Source organism: Syngnathus scovelli, chromosome 10 (assembly GCF_024217435.2).
Source record: "Syngnathus scovelli strain Florida chromosome 10, RoL_Ssco_1.2, whole genome shotgun sequence".
In the NCBI taxonomy this organism is placed as follows: Eukaryota; Metazoa; Chordata; class Actinopteri; order Syngnathiformes; family Syngnathidae; genus Syngnathus; species Syngnathus scovelli.
In genome coordinates, this window is record NC_090856.1 from 9,066,799 (window position 1) to 9,080,688 (window position 13,890).

General features: G+C 38.0%; 1 protein-coding gene across 16 annotated transcripts in view; it reads right to left on the minus strand.

Moving 5' to 3' along the window:
• Positions 1 to 13,629, minus strand: part of ptprsa (protein tyrosine phosphatase receptor type Sa) — a 168,860-nt gene extending 155,231 nt beyond the window's left edge. For 5 of the 16 annotated variants that reach the window (XM_049732079.2, XM_049732072.2, XM_068652281.1 and 2 more), the window contains exon 1: positions 13,281 to 13,625. The gene's annotated coding sequence lies outside the window, so the exon portion shown is untranslated. Of the gene's footprint in view, positions 1 to 13,280 lie in introns of all 16 variants that reach the window. The other 11 variants (XM_068652285.1, XM_049732080.2, XM_049732078.2 and 8 more) reach the window with 4 other exon arrangements.
• Positions 13,630 to 13,890: the final 261 nt, after the last annotated feature.

Here is a 13,890-nt window from a genome sequence, read left to right on the forward strand (position 1 = left end):
TTTAGTCTACCAGTTCACAATACAATCTAAAAGATTAAATTAAAGGAACTTGAATTTCTTTTAAACTCTTGAACATTTCACATGCTATTCAACAGCCCTAATGTTCTACAGCCCTAAATACATAATGTAGCAGACAGGCAGGTGGGAGTTGCGCCTCAAGGCTGGTTAAATTTTTTCAAACAATTATTTGACAAATTTCTGCCAGGTACTCTATGGAAACTAATGTAAGGGCGGAGCAATAATAGTCATTTGACTCAAAGGACAAACAGGTACAGCAGATTGGTAAATTGATCGTGATAGGATGTACTTTTTCTCTTTAGAGATGACTGCTATAATATTTCTATATGCAATGTTCCGTTTCCAAAATCTGATCTTCAGCAAATTACCTAGCATATCTGGCAATGACATGATGGCTTTTCTGTGATATAACTGCAACTTCTACTGAACAGTTAGGTTTGGGGAGTCCATCAGACAGAAATGAAGATGATATTTACAATGAGGAAGTCAAATTTCTCTTGTAGTTTAAAAAAATATATACATTATTTTATTCTTCAAATCTACAAACGGTTTCACATATATAACTGTAATTGCAAAATGTATTTTTTTTAAAGGGCATTAAAACGGTGGTGGTCCATGTTGCCAACTTTATGCAGCTAGAGTAGAGTCAGTTTCTAGGCAGAGCTGCAATACTCAGACATTGGAATGCTTCATTGCTGGACCCAAGCCCAGATAAATGAGAAAGTTGCATCAGGAAGGACATCAAGCAAAATATTGAGCAATAATATTATATTTATTTGAGAAATATATCTTTATTCTATTTCGAGAAATGGAAACGAAAATCTTGCCATGTTTAAAAAAACAACAACAACAACAACATCTATTCGAGGGACTCAATATCTTGCTGGAAGGAATATACTAGATTGCGGCTTGAAGCAAAGGTAAGTTAGTAAAAGTTAGTGGACGAAGGGATAACATATTACTGAGGGTCAATTTCATTTTCTTTCTTTTCTCTCTTTTTTTTCTGCCTAGCTGAAACCGTTTTTTAACACGTTACTTCACCCTTAGCTGTTCACATATGCAATCTGAAAGATGGTGCTATTTCAGCATTTTTTTAATAACATTTAATTGTTTTAAAGTAAGCTCAATTGATATTTACAATTTTGCCCCATTTCAGACGTACTAAAAAAACTAAAGAAGCACAAAATGTGTGTTACTGCCAGAACCTATGGCCACGACTGTCCTTTTGGGGAGACCTGGAAAAACATGAGAAGCAAACCAGTCTAAGAAAATAGTAACCCTAATCCTCAACCCCGTTTTGTGATTACTGTTATCTATGTATTTATTTATTTTACTAGTCAATGACTTGGCTAGGAAGAAACAATGTAAGCAATGGCAAGCGAATAAAGATGGAAAGAAGTAGATGGGAAGCTAAAGGACAGATAGCGGTCAAAGTATTCAAGGGAGAGCTCAGGATGAAAGAACCAAGAAATACAAGGGAGTGATAGACAAAGGGTAAGGAGGAAAAATTATCTTAATTGACATGAAACAAGGATGGGCAGACAGCCAGAGTGCCCCACCCCCTTCTCACATCATTTAAAGCAGGAGTTAAAAGGTTTACATGAAGAGAAGGATACCTTCGATGTCGGTGGCAGAAGGGTTGACATTTCCACTCACCTTTGTCTTTTTGAGTGTTTAGCCTGACTGCTGCCTACCGATGAGTTATTTTATTTGCAAACACTGAACACAGGATTCAGTGACCTATCTCTTCTTGCTCACTCACTTACGCACATTGGAAGAAGGTTAGATCGGCATGTGCATGTGTGTGTGCGTGTGTGTATGTGTGTGCGTGTGTGTGTGTGGGGAGTGAGATGAATCAAAGTGATGAACAGGGCAGCTTTGAAAAATCGGCAGCCTTATTTGGGGTTCGTCAGAGGTCTGACTGATTTATTGAGCAGGAAGTGATGGAGGAGTGTGTTCTCCTTTTTCCATTCAGACAAAATGGAGCCCAGTGGGTCCGAAAAATGTCTTTTCTTCTTCTGTGACTTTGAAGTTTCAAAGGAGTTAAAGTGGAAAATAATATGGGGGAGAAGTTAATATGATGTGACAGAAATCAAGAAAGGGATGGTCACTAGAATTAATGGCCGAGTGTTTCAAGAGAAAAATAAAGGTCACAACAAAGACAAACAATCTGTGTAAGGACCATTTTCACGTTTGATTGTGAATAATATAACTGAGATCATTGTAGCACTGCGAGGGGCCATACTGTCTAGATCTGTCTTTAGCCAAAACACATTTCTCTCCCATATCCAAGCATGAAAACATTGCTGAGAAAATATCTAATGAGTGCGAGTCACTCAACCATTTGATCAGAAATGATTCCTTATCGAATATTATTGCACCACAGTGTTCCTGTTTAGCCTTTTACAAGGCTCAGAATTATGTTAGAATAATTTAACCCAAATATTATGAGGCAAAGTCACAGTTAAGTCAAGTCAATTTTATTTATAAAGCCCTTAATCACAAACACGTCTCAAAGGGCTTCACATGGCCATAGTTGACAACATTAGAATATGATCATATCATTATAAAAGACAGGCTTTTCATTTTCTATTTCCAAATATTTAATACTTCTTTTGTGTCTTCCATCACTGCATTACAAGCAAAGAATTTTTAATGACTACGGAAAAAAAAGAGGCTAAGGACAGATGAGAGAAAAACACAGTAGGAGTAACAAGGATGAGAAAGCTGATGGAGAATAAGAAGCAGCTAAGTTCACTTCTCATTAGCTCGCCTGCCACACACTGGACGGCATGCAATGCAGAGTCCAACGTGAATTAAACAAAGAGCGAGCTACCTCAGAGGAAAGCAGCCCTCACAGCACTTAGCCAGGCATCATAAACAACTAGCTTGCATTTGTCACTGACTCTTCACCCAGGCAAAGTGACAGCACAAATAAATAAAATAGCCTTCTTTCCCTTAGCATTCTCCTCCAGACACTATAGCTGGTCTGAGCTAAAGACGCAAGCCAGCTGGTGAATCGGCAAACAAACGAAACTAAATTTGCAGGACACAGACAGACTATACCATATTAGTTTTAGTTACTACAAGGACTACTTGGGCTTTGTATGAATTCCCACGAACAAACAAAAAAACTAAGCAACTGAAAAAATATGATAACTATAATTTAATAATATGATACAGGTTTGTTTAAAAGGTGTCTCAATGAAAATAAAGCAACACATTCATAGATAAATTGGTTAGATAGATATTGATGAGATATTTTATATACCATATTTTCCGCACTATAAGGCGCACCGGATTATAAGGCGCACCTTCAATGAATAGCCCATTTTAAAACTTTGTCCATATATAAAGCGCACCGGATTATAAGGCGCATAGAATAAATAACTCAACGTTGCACAAACATTAATGCAATCACAATTTAGTAACACTCGAAATAGTGAAAACAATAACAATATATCAATAACTTAACGTTGCTCAAACGTTAATATCACACAACACACAAAATAAACACATAAGCTTACTTTAATGAGTTAGTCCTCATCCACGAATCCATATTGGTCCATATATAAGGCGCACCGGAATATAAAGCGCACTGTTGGCTTTTGAGAAAATTTTGCAAAAGGGGGCCCTGTCTGATGGTATTTTTTAGGTTTAGACCAAAGTCCAAAACTGGGAGGATAGTAGTATGTCATGAAACTGACTATCAAACACAGTACTTTAAAAGTAAACCATATCCAAAGCACTGCACCACCTCTTCATCTACTATCTCATGCTCATGAATTTTTCTCTGTTTTGTGCACAATACAATCTCTGTGTCTAGATTAGGCGTCGGGAACCTATGGCTCGCGAGCCAGATATGGCTCTTTTGGTGATGTTATTAAAAATAATACATTAGTACACTCAAAAATATCGTTGGTCTTAATTAAAATACATGCATTTAATTGTATCTAGCCTATTGTTTTTTTAAATGGTATGGCTCTCACGGGAAATTATTTGTAAAAAATGGGCATGTATGGCTCTGTCCGCCAAAAAGGTTCCCTCTAGATGGTACTGATGAGGATCCCCCCCTTGTCTCACTTAACCACCATCCCACCCACTTTTTGAATCATTTGTCTAATAGTTGTAAACATCCCCATTACTAGCAGGGTGTTTGCCTCCCCCTGCCATTGAAACATACTATTGAGACAGCCTCTGAAGAAAAACACAGGTTGGTTAATCAAGCCAAGGCAAAACAATTACTCGAAACCAATAATCAATGACTGTGGACAAACAATAAATTCTTAGTGTACCTGCTTCAGAATACAACAAGTGGGAAGAAATAAAGTCTTACTAATTAAACAGAAATCTTCTGGTATGTTATCAATAGCTAATAGCTACCCTGCTACACCATTTAGCCCATCTGATTAGACTGTTATAGCCCTTATAAAGGCTCTCGCTAGACTTCCACGAAATGAACAGCTCACCTTTCCTAGAAGAACTTGATGCTTGATTTTTTTTTCTATAATGAACATGGAGATTTAGTTGAAAACATACAATTATATTGTAGTATGCAGTATGTAATTATTGGGAGAAATATAATGACCAGGTTATGTGGAGTGGTTCCAACAATGTTGATTATCGTTGCCGAATTTAGACTAAACTTGCATACTTTGGATGGCTTTCCAGGTAGTATTTTGTTCATTAATGCACACTATGAGTCCAACGTTTGGACATCCACTTCTCATTTGACATCATTCATTCAATAACATGAGAAACTGTGTTAAATTTTTTGACTGGTAGTGTTTCATCTGGAGCAATATGTACAATTGTACGAGCTCTAGTAACGAAAAAAGTACAGTAAATATTGCAATCATCTCCTCTTGATCAGACATCTGGGTCCTTGAGTGGGTGATGGGTGGCAGCTCAAGAAGGTGTTGGGAATTAACAAACAACATAAACTGAACACCAGGGGAAATCAGGTTAAGCATATCTGTCTGGTTTTATGAGAGCTGTGTGCAAGCTTCTAACAGCAGAATAAAACAGCTTTAGCACAATGAGGAGTTTATCATATGTAGAGCAGCTCTGATGAACAGCTTCGGGGTACTGCCCAAAGTGGTACCACATGGTGGTGTGGGCAAAAGTTGGAATTTCCCGTCTCCAAATGAGATTTTTCAGCAGAAGAGCCAACATTAGGCTGCGAGCAGTAAGGTTTAGACATCTTCACTTAGCACAACGCTAACTCTGAGGTGATCAATAGTTGTTCATGACTTGCTTTCAAAAGGTGCCATCCTCTTCCTCGATGTATACCACTGCCTCATTTCCAGTCAACTTTTCTTCTCTGTCTCATCTACAATTCTACCCTCGACACGCCAATTCACTTTACTAGTGTTTGCCCCATGTAGCCTGTTTATTTACTAAACATTTAAATCCCAAGGATCGCTTTTAAATTGTTTCGGTGTATACAGATAAAGGCATCATTTCTTTATCATCTTATTTGATATCCATATAATGGTAATTTCTGTCTCCTCTTCTTCCTGTCTTTCACCTTATAACTTATTTTTTATTTTATTTTTGCAGCGCTGTGTAAATGCATTCATATTCATGAGGATAGTTCTACATCATTGGCCTGTGGATGCTTCAAATATAATACTAACCCAGGTATACCTCGTCTAGTGCCATGATTAGACCTCAGTCACTTTTCAAGAAAACCTCTACCAGCATCTTGTCCTGCATCTTCTACAATGTCTTTCTTGGGCTCCTCTGCTTTCCTGCAAACCCCTGTTCACAGGTTTATCGGCGCACATTGTTGCATTTCAACGGAAGCTTGCACAGCATTCTGCCATTAATAATTGAAGAGGCCCCACATGGGGGGGTGGGGGGTGGGGGGGGGGGCGCACTCCGAGTCTAAATGGATTGTTCGGGGAAGAATCAATGCTAGCCTGTGAGGGTTTTATTAGGCCCTGCTGAAGGAAGGTACAAGGACATCATCAACGCTTGGATTTCTTCTGTCTTAATTGTGCCTTGATATTGCACGACACATCCTCTTCTCTTCACTCTCAACAACAGGAAATCTATTCGCTGACTGACGCCTTACGGTACAAATTGAATTAAACATAAATGATTCTCCAAGTGTATGAATCATTCCTTGTCTGTGATGTCTTTGACTATGATGCAGGCTAAACAGGACAAGACACGGTTTTGTCTTTTCTTGTTTGTTTCTGGATGCAACATCCTCGTCAATCAGGAAGGACATATTAACCAAAAGACCAGATGAGACATGGGCAAAGGATCGGAGAAGCTGGGGAACGTGAAATGTTACCGTGACCTTCAAGACTTCTGACGCTTGGGGGTGGCTGATGGTGCACAGGCAAATAACCCTCAGCAGGACTCTCCAATGAGGACATTTGCATTTTTCTCTTTCTTTCTTTTGTAACTGTGCACAAACCATACATATATGCTTTCTTATTTGAATCCATATGTAGTGGAATCTAAATAAAATATAAATGGTATTGTACAGTACATCTTTTGATTTTGATGTGTATTCTGCTATTCACGTCCATTTACTGTCAACACAAATGAATGAAAAGCATTTTACCTCATCAATGAATATTGAGTACAGTGCAGTTTATTCAGACAGCGTGAGGATTTACTAAAGAAACTAAGCGCTGTCTTTTGTGGAAAGATAGATGACTGACAATAAAAGAGTATTAAAAGTGAGTTCATTGTAAAATCTAAAATCAGCTCAGTGGCCTAGTGCTCGAGTGTCCGCCCTGAGACTGGAAGGTTGTGGGTTCAAACCCCGGCCAGGTCATACCAAAGACTATAAAAATGGGACCCATTGCCTCCCTGCTTGGCACTCAGCATTAACGGTTGGAATTGGGGGGTTAGATCACCAAATGATTCCCGAGCGTGGCACCGCTGCTGCTCACTGCTCCCCTCTCCCCCAGGGGATGGATCAAAATCACACGGGGATGGGTTAAATGCAGAGGACAAATTTCACCACACCCAGATGTGTGTGTGACGATCATCGGGACTTTAACTTTAACTTTAAAAACTCAAGGAAAGCTGCAAAAAAAGGTGTTAATACTTTAAAAAAAAAATTCACTGCCATTGGCAAGTACACTTGTCTATTACGTTTTTTTCAACGGGGGTGGTGTGGGGGAGTGTCTATGCTACTCCACGGTAAATTTCAAACTTCAAAACAACTACACTGATGCACAACCACCAGTAGATAACACTGATGTCCCATTTTAGATATAAATTCAGCAGTTTGTGAGACCACAGGGAGAACCGGCTGAATTTTGTGCAACCCACCATGTTTCTACTACTGATTATAAAAGAAGGTAAATAAAGATATCAAACAAAGCTGAAGCTTATAGTCTTTGTTACTTTCCAAGAATGGCTCTTACATCATGTGTTCACTGTTCTTGACGTCTAAGCATGTTCCAAAAAAGTGTGTACACATCAAATCCATTAAAGTGTCAAGTATTACAGTGATGTCGAATCGGGTCAGTGTTCGTGGAGAAGGTGGAGCGTTTAGTGGCCTCATTCTGCTAGTCAAGACCGTCTCTCAAGTATTTAGTATGTCAAAGCAATTTGAAATGACAAATCATGGTTCAAACAGCACAAGGACTATTTCCTTGCTCTCTCAGTTTTAAATATTGCATTATATATAATATAATGTCCTTGCTCTCTCACTTTTCAATATTCCATACGTATAATGAAAATATAAGAACAGTCCATGATTAACTAAAGGCTTAAGAAATGCCTATAAAAATAAATATTTACTCTATAGAAACTTCATAAAACAAAGAACAGAAGGCACTGAAGATAAGTATAAAAGATATAAGAATAAATTAACTAATTCATAAGATTAAGTAAAAAAGAATACTATAAAATAAAGTAGGGGATAATAAAAATTATATTAAGGGGATATGGACTCTACTAAACAACATTATTAGAGATGGTACCAAACAAAACATTTTGCCTAAATATTTTGTTATAAATTATATTAAAAATCATAATATGGATGCAAGCAGTTTCAATCAGTTCTTTGTAAATGTTGGGCCTGAGATAGCAAAAATCATACCAAATCCAGCGCCAAATGCAGACTACAGGGAGAAACTAATAGAAAGGAATCCCCACTCAATGTTTTTGAAGCCAGTTAAGGAAAATTAAATTATTAACATTGTAAAACTGTGTAAAAATAAAACATCTACGACTGCGGTAGCATTGATATGACATTAGTTAAGCAAATCATTGAGGGGATTTCAAAGCCACTTGTGCGCATCTTTAATTTGTTTTTTCTAACTGGTACATTCACAAAAGAGATGAAAATTGCTAGGGTCATTCCGCTTTATAAAACTGAGAGCAAACACAACTTTACAAACTACAGACCCATCTCAATATTGCCACAAATTTAAAAAAAATTGGAAAAGCTTTTTAGCAGTATAATGGATTAATTTTTGGGAAAACATAAATTGTTTGCAGAGAATCAATATGGCTTTAGGGTTAACAGATCAACAGCACAGGCATTAATGGAATCAATCGAGGATATCACAGACGCAATAGACAACATAAGACATGCAATAGGAGGATTCATTGATCTCAAAAAAACATTCGACACAAGTAATCATAACATACTATTCAATAAACTGGAAAAAATGGAAGAAGGGGATTAGTATTAGACTGGGTAAAGGATTATTTTGAAGGACGGCAACAGTTTGTAAAGTTGGGTAATCACTGCTCTGGATATTTGGACATTAGATACTTGTGGTGTCCCCCAAGGGTCAATATTAGGCCATAAATGGTTTATTTTATATATAAATGATATGTGCAAAGTATCTAGAGAACTAAAACTGGTCAATTTTGCAGATGACACCAATAATTTTTGTTCAGGTGATAATATCCCATGATCGGAATCAGTGTTAAATGAGGAAATGAAAAAAATAAAAATATGGTTTGACTGGAACAAATTATCATTAAATGTATGTAAGACCAAGTTGATGTTTTTGACAAAGCCACAGCGAACATCAAGGTACGAATAGAAATAGATGGGACTGAAATTGAAAGGGTGCAAGAAAACTAAATTATTGGGGTTATAGTAGATGTCAGGCCGAGTGGGAAACCACACATCGAATATCTACAGTGCAAAATTTCAAGAAGCATTGCAGTCATATACAAAGCAAAACAACTACTGGATTATCATTCACTTCGGACACTTGTTCACTTGTCTTGCCATATTTGCATTACTCTGCTGAGGTTTGGGGAAATATTTGCAAAACTTAATCTTGCAGAAAACAGCAATAAAGACTATTCATAAAGTCTACTTGGAACACACAAATCCACTTTTCATACAATCCAAACTAATGAAATTCACTGACATAGTATCTTATCAAATAGCAATCATCATGTAAAAGGCAAAAGCAAAACAACTACCAGGAAATATACAAAACTTATTTAGGAATCGGGTGGGAGGTTATAAGTTAAGGGGGAATCATAACTTCAAAATCTTAAACACATGAACAACCTTGAAAAGTTTCTGTAATAATATGGAACAGTCTACGTGAGGAACTCAAGCTAAGTCCAAATATCCACCATTTCAAAAAAATGTACAAAAATACGGTGTTTAGCGAGTGTATGTGTGTGTATATGTATATGTATATATATATATATATATATATATATATATATATATATATATATATATATATGGACCTATATATGCATATAAATTATGTTTCGATAAAGGGGTGAGAGCTAAAAAGCTATGCTTCTTCTCACTCCTCTCCGAATGTCTTTTTTTTTTCTCTCCAGGTGTTTATTTTGCTTCCTCAATTTCATTTCACTTTATCTGAGAACAAACAGGAAGCTCTGTGTTATTTGTATTTTGGAATAGTTGGAATACAATTGTAAAAAGAAAAAAAAAAAAGGACTATTTCCTTGCCCTCTCACTTTTAAATATTCCATTAACCATTTGCAGTACAGTACATTTTAGGACCATAAGCTTCCTGACAAGCATTTCTTAAAATGTGGCATGATTGGACAGAGGGTTGAATGCAACAAAAACACGCATTGTAAGGTGGATTTACTTGAGTATTTATGTAACAATTAACCCAAAGTAATTCGCCCCTAGAGTTCCGTCCTGCACTGTTTAAAACTAAAAAACAACCTTTAACTGTGTTTATTTATTCTAACTGTTACTCGGTGTAAAAAGAACCACTTTGTATGTTGGCAGAAGTGGCTGAAATGTTCAAGGCAAGGTTGGGACGAAATGGGACATTCAGAGATTGGCATTATGCTGCTTCTATTTTCCAACTGTGCCAAAGGCAGAAAGAAAAAAAAAAAAGCAAATAATAACTTTCTCTTCACCTGGAGGTGACAACTAACAAGCTTGTAGATCTCTCCTAGTACATCGTAAACATTGGAAAAGCTATGTGGCCATAAACAAGCCTTTTTCCCTTTCTTTTTGCTCCTCAAATTTTGACGTTATAATCATCAAAGCTATTTCAGTCAAGCATCGCAATTAACAATGTGACCATTGTCATCATACACACCTTCTCCGTACGGTAGTTTGGTTCACTTGCTTAAGCTCGATGCGATGCTGTCCAATGATTTATTTATTTATTTTTTTATTTAAGGGTACTATTATATTAGACCATGGAGGAGCTGTGTCTTAGTCCTTAAGGACAGCATTTGGTACCAGCAGGTAATAAAAGCCCTCATAAGCCTTTTCTCAATTTTTTTTTTTTTTGTGAACAAAAAATTTACCACGAAGTAAATTCACTCATTGCCGGATGTTCTCAATGGTCTGCCCATTTGATGACACTGAATGAAAAATCAAACCAGATCAGTCATATAGCTCCCATTTGTATGCATTTCCATTTTTACTGAACAAAACCAGGATGACCACACACTCGGACTGCACATTAATGACTCTGCAGAGCATGACGTATGATTCATTTTGTAGATGCAATTAAGCTAGGTATGTGTGTGTGCTCTAGTCAGCCTTACACGAAGTGTGAGGCATTTTTAACAGTAGTGGCCTCCACCATGGCCCCGAAACAATCTTGGCTGTCCATCTTGTGACAGGTGAGCATGATTGAGGTGCATTACAGCAGGAGAAAACAACGGATGCTTGAGCATGCTCTCCAATCACCCATCTCATACATAGAGAGTGGCTGCTGGATTGATGGCATGTCAAGAACTGTGTATGGTGAAAGCACGCTTGGTTTCAACCAGCTTGGAAAAAGCACGCGACACAATGGCAGTACCAAAAATCCACCCAAGTAAAACGGCAAAGGAAAAAAAGACCAATTCTGAAAAAAGCTACCTTCAGATCTTGAGGAAAAAAGACATTTTAAAAGTATATATATCCATCACAACTCCAGGAGAGGAAACGCTTCATAAAATGGATCCAGACCATTAAGTCTGCAAGGACACTAATGGCTGTCCGTCCAAAGGATTCTCTGCTAAGGCAGCAGTGATGGACTCCCTCCTGTCGTGGCGATCATTGTGTGGCACCACATCTTAATAGCAACAAGACGACTTAAGTAGACATAGCCCTGGTTGAGCGATCACAAGATTTGTAATTCAAACTGAAGCTCTAACATCAAACAAATCATAGCTTAAAAATCCAAGTAGTACAATGCAACATGCATGACAATGAAAAACCAGAGTAAGAGCTCCTCATGGTGTGTGAACGCCATCTCATGCATTACATCATCCGTTGCCCATAATTTAATGACTTCGCTCCAGGAGGCCAAACGTTTGGGTGTAATTGAAAGTGAAATATGGAAAAGCAAAAGACTCAAGCGGCGTATGATTGGTTGCCAGAATAAATCTGAGGTGGCATAAGTCAGAATATAGAATATATTTGAAAGGGCTGGACAATTTCCACTAAGGTTGGTCTCAGGCAGTCAGTGAGTGAGCATGCTAATCCACTGGTGGATGTTTTATGTCTTGCTTGGATGCCTCCTTCTGGGCGCCATAGCAATGAGGTGTTTCTTGTGTGTTGGGATTTAAGAATATGTCATGAGACAGAGCATAACCAAAAATTGTAACACAGCATCATCATAAATTTGATTACATTACATTGCGCTGCGAGCTTGTGAGCCATTCTCAGGCACCATAAAAAAGAAAAAGCTTTAACAGAGTTGCTGCAGCTCCAGAGGAAAAAACAAAAAACAAATAAAGCCATTCTCTTTTTAACAACCGGGGTGGCGGCAAGATATTGTCCTTTGGGTTTTATGAGCTTTTTAGACACTCATTGATATAACAGCAGACATAAAGAGGTGGATTGATTATTTTAAAAATTGTCTTTTTTAATAAATTATTAATGTGAAGTGCAATCAATGTTTTATAACTATGAGTATAAAATTCCAAAATGTATAACACAGTTCTAAACTTCACCAAAAATGTAATGCATTTACAGTGCATTTTCTTCAAGTGCTTCATATATCAAATACGTCAGTCAAATGTGTCATGTATCCAACAAGGGGATAAGCACGGCATCATCACTCGTTTTAAATACATCCTAGAAAGAAACCCAAGTTCACAGTTTGGAATGCTGAAATAAAAAATTATGGTGGTTCTGGATGTATAACAAAAGTCCAACATATGTCCGCCTGAGGCTCCACCTATACACACAGAGACATGGTGAGGAGAAAGAAGATTGTAGGACTGGTGAGATCCAAGGAAAGATAATTAGGGGTGCAAGTCAAGTGGAATAAATTGGTCAGAAATTGCCATTGAAAAGAATCATGACCCCAAGCTTCTCTGTTCAAAAACGCACACATTAATTTACAAGATACACCTCCGCCAAAATAAGAATCATAAATATGCTTCAAAACTAGTATTAAAAATTAAAAATTATAATACTAAAAATACTACTAATAGTGATAATGATATTCGTAATACTAATAATAATAATATGTAGCATTCTGCCACTTTCTTTCGGGGTGGGGGGGTTGGGGTGGTAGAGGAAAGCCGAGACACTGGAACTGTCTTTTCAGAACCACAACTGCGCCACTCTGCTTCCTTCCCGTATTTAGACACCTGCAGAAGCATCGCAGTGTTGGGGACATGTCTATCCATTTGGCAGAAAACCACAAATGAAAAGAAAAAAACATTCGGAGGCTGCATAGTATGTCCCGTGAATTTCGATATTAACGCACGGCTTGCGCGCTGCAAAACGTTCGTGGTCAATTTGGCGGGGTGACAGATGGTTGAAAATCCACGAACGTGAGTGCAAAAGTGTGCAGAGGGAGCCTCCTTACCTTTATCAGCCTCAGAGTTCCTTTCTGGCTCTGGTGTGTGAGCCGTCACATCTTCATGTTTAAAACAAGCAGTAATCCCCGAGTTTCTTTCTTTCTCTTTCTTTGCGTCTGAAATTGTGCGTCCCAGCGGCAGGTCCAGTCGATTCACCAGTTCCTCTATCGTGATAAATCTATAAGTATCTTTTTCTGTCTCTTTTTTAATTAATTAATTATTTATTTATTTATTCTTACTTAAAATCCAGCCCAGCGCAGGTTCCCGAGAACGCGCGTCTGTGTTCGGCAGGAGTCGCTCCCTCAGCACCAGCCGCCGTGCGCACTTGGAGGAACCACAAGCGAGTCCGAGCAAAGACTGAGGGAATGATGTCATGCGTACGGCCCTCCCTCCCTCCCTCCCTCCCTCCCCAACAACCCTCCTCACATACAAGCCCCACTGTCTCTCTCTTTCATACACACCTCTTTCCTCGGCGTGCTCCCCCTATACCACCCAATTATTCCTATGGGTGCGAAAACTACCAGGTAGGATAAAAATACAACTGGACAGTTTGCGCGACTGTTTTCAGAAGCAAGAACATTATAGACACTAAATGTGGTATTTGTTTTCAAAATATCG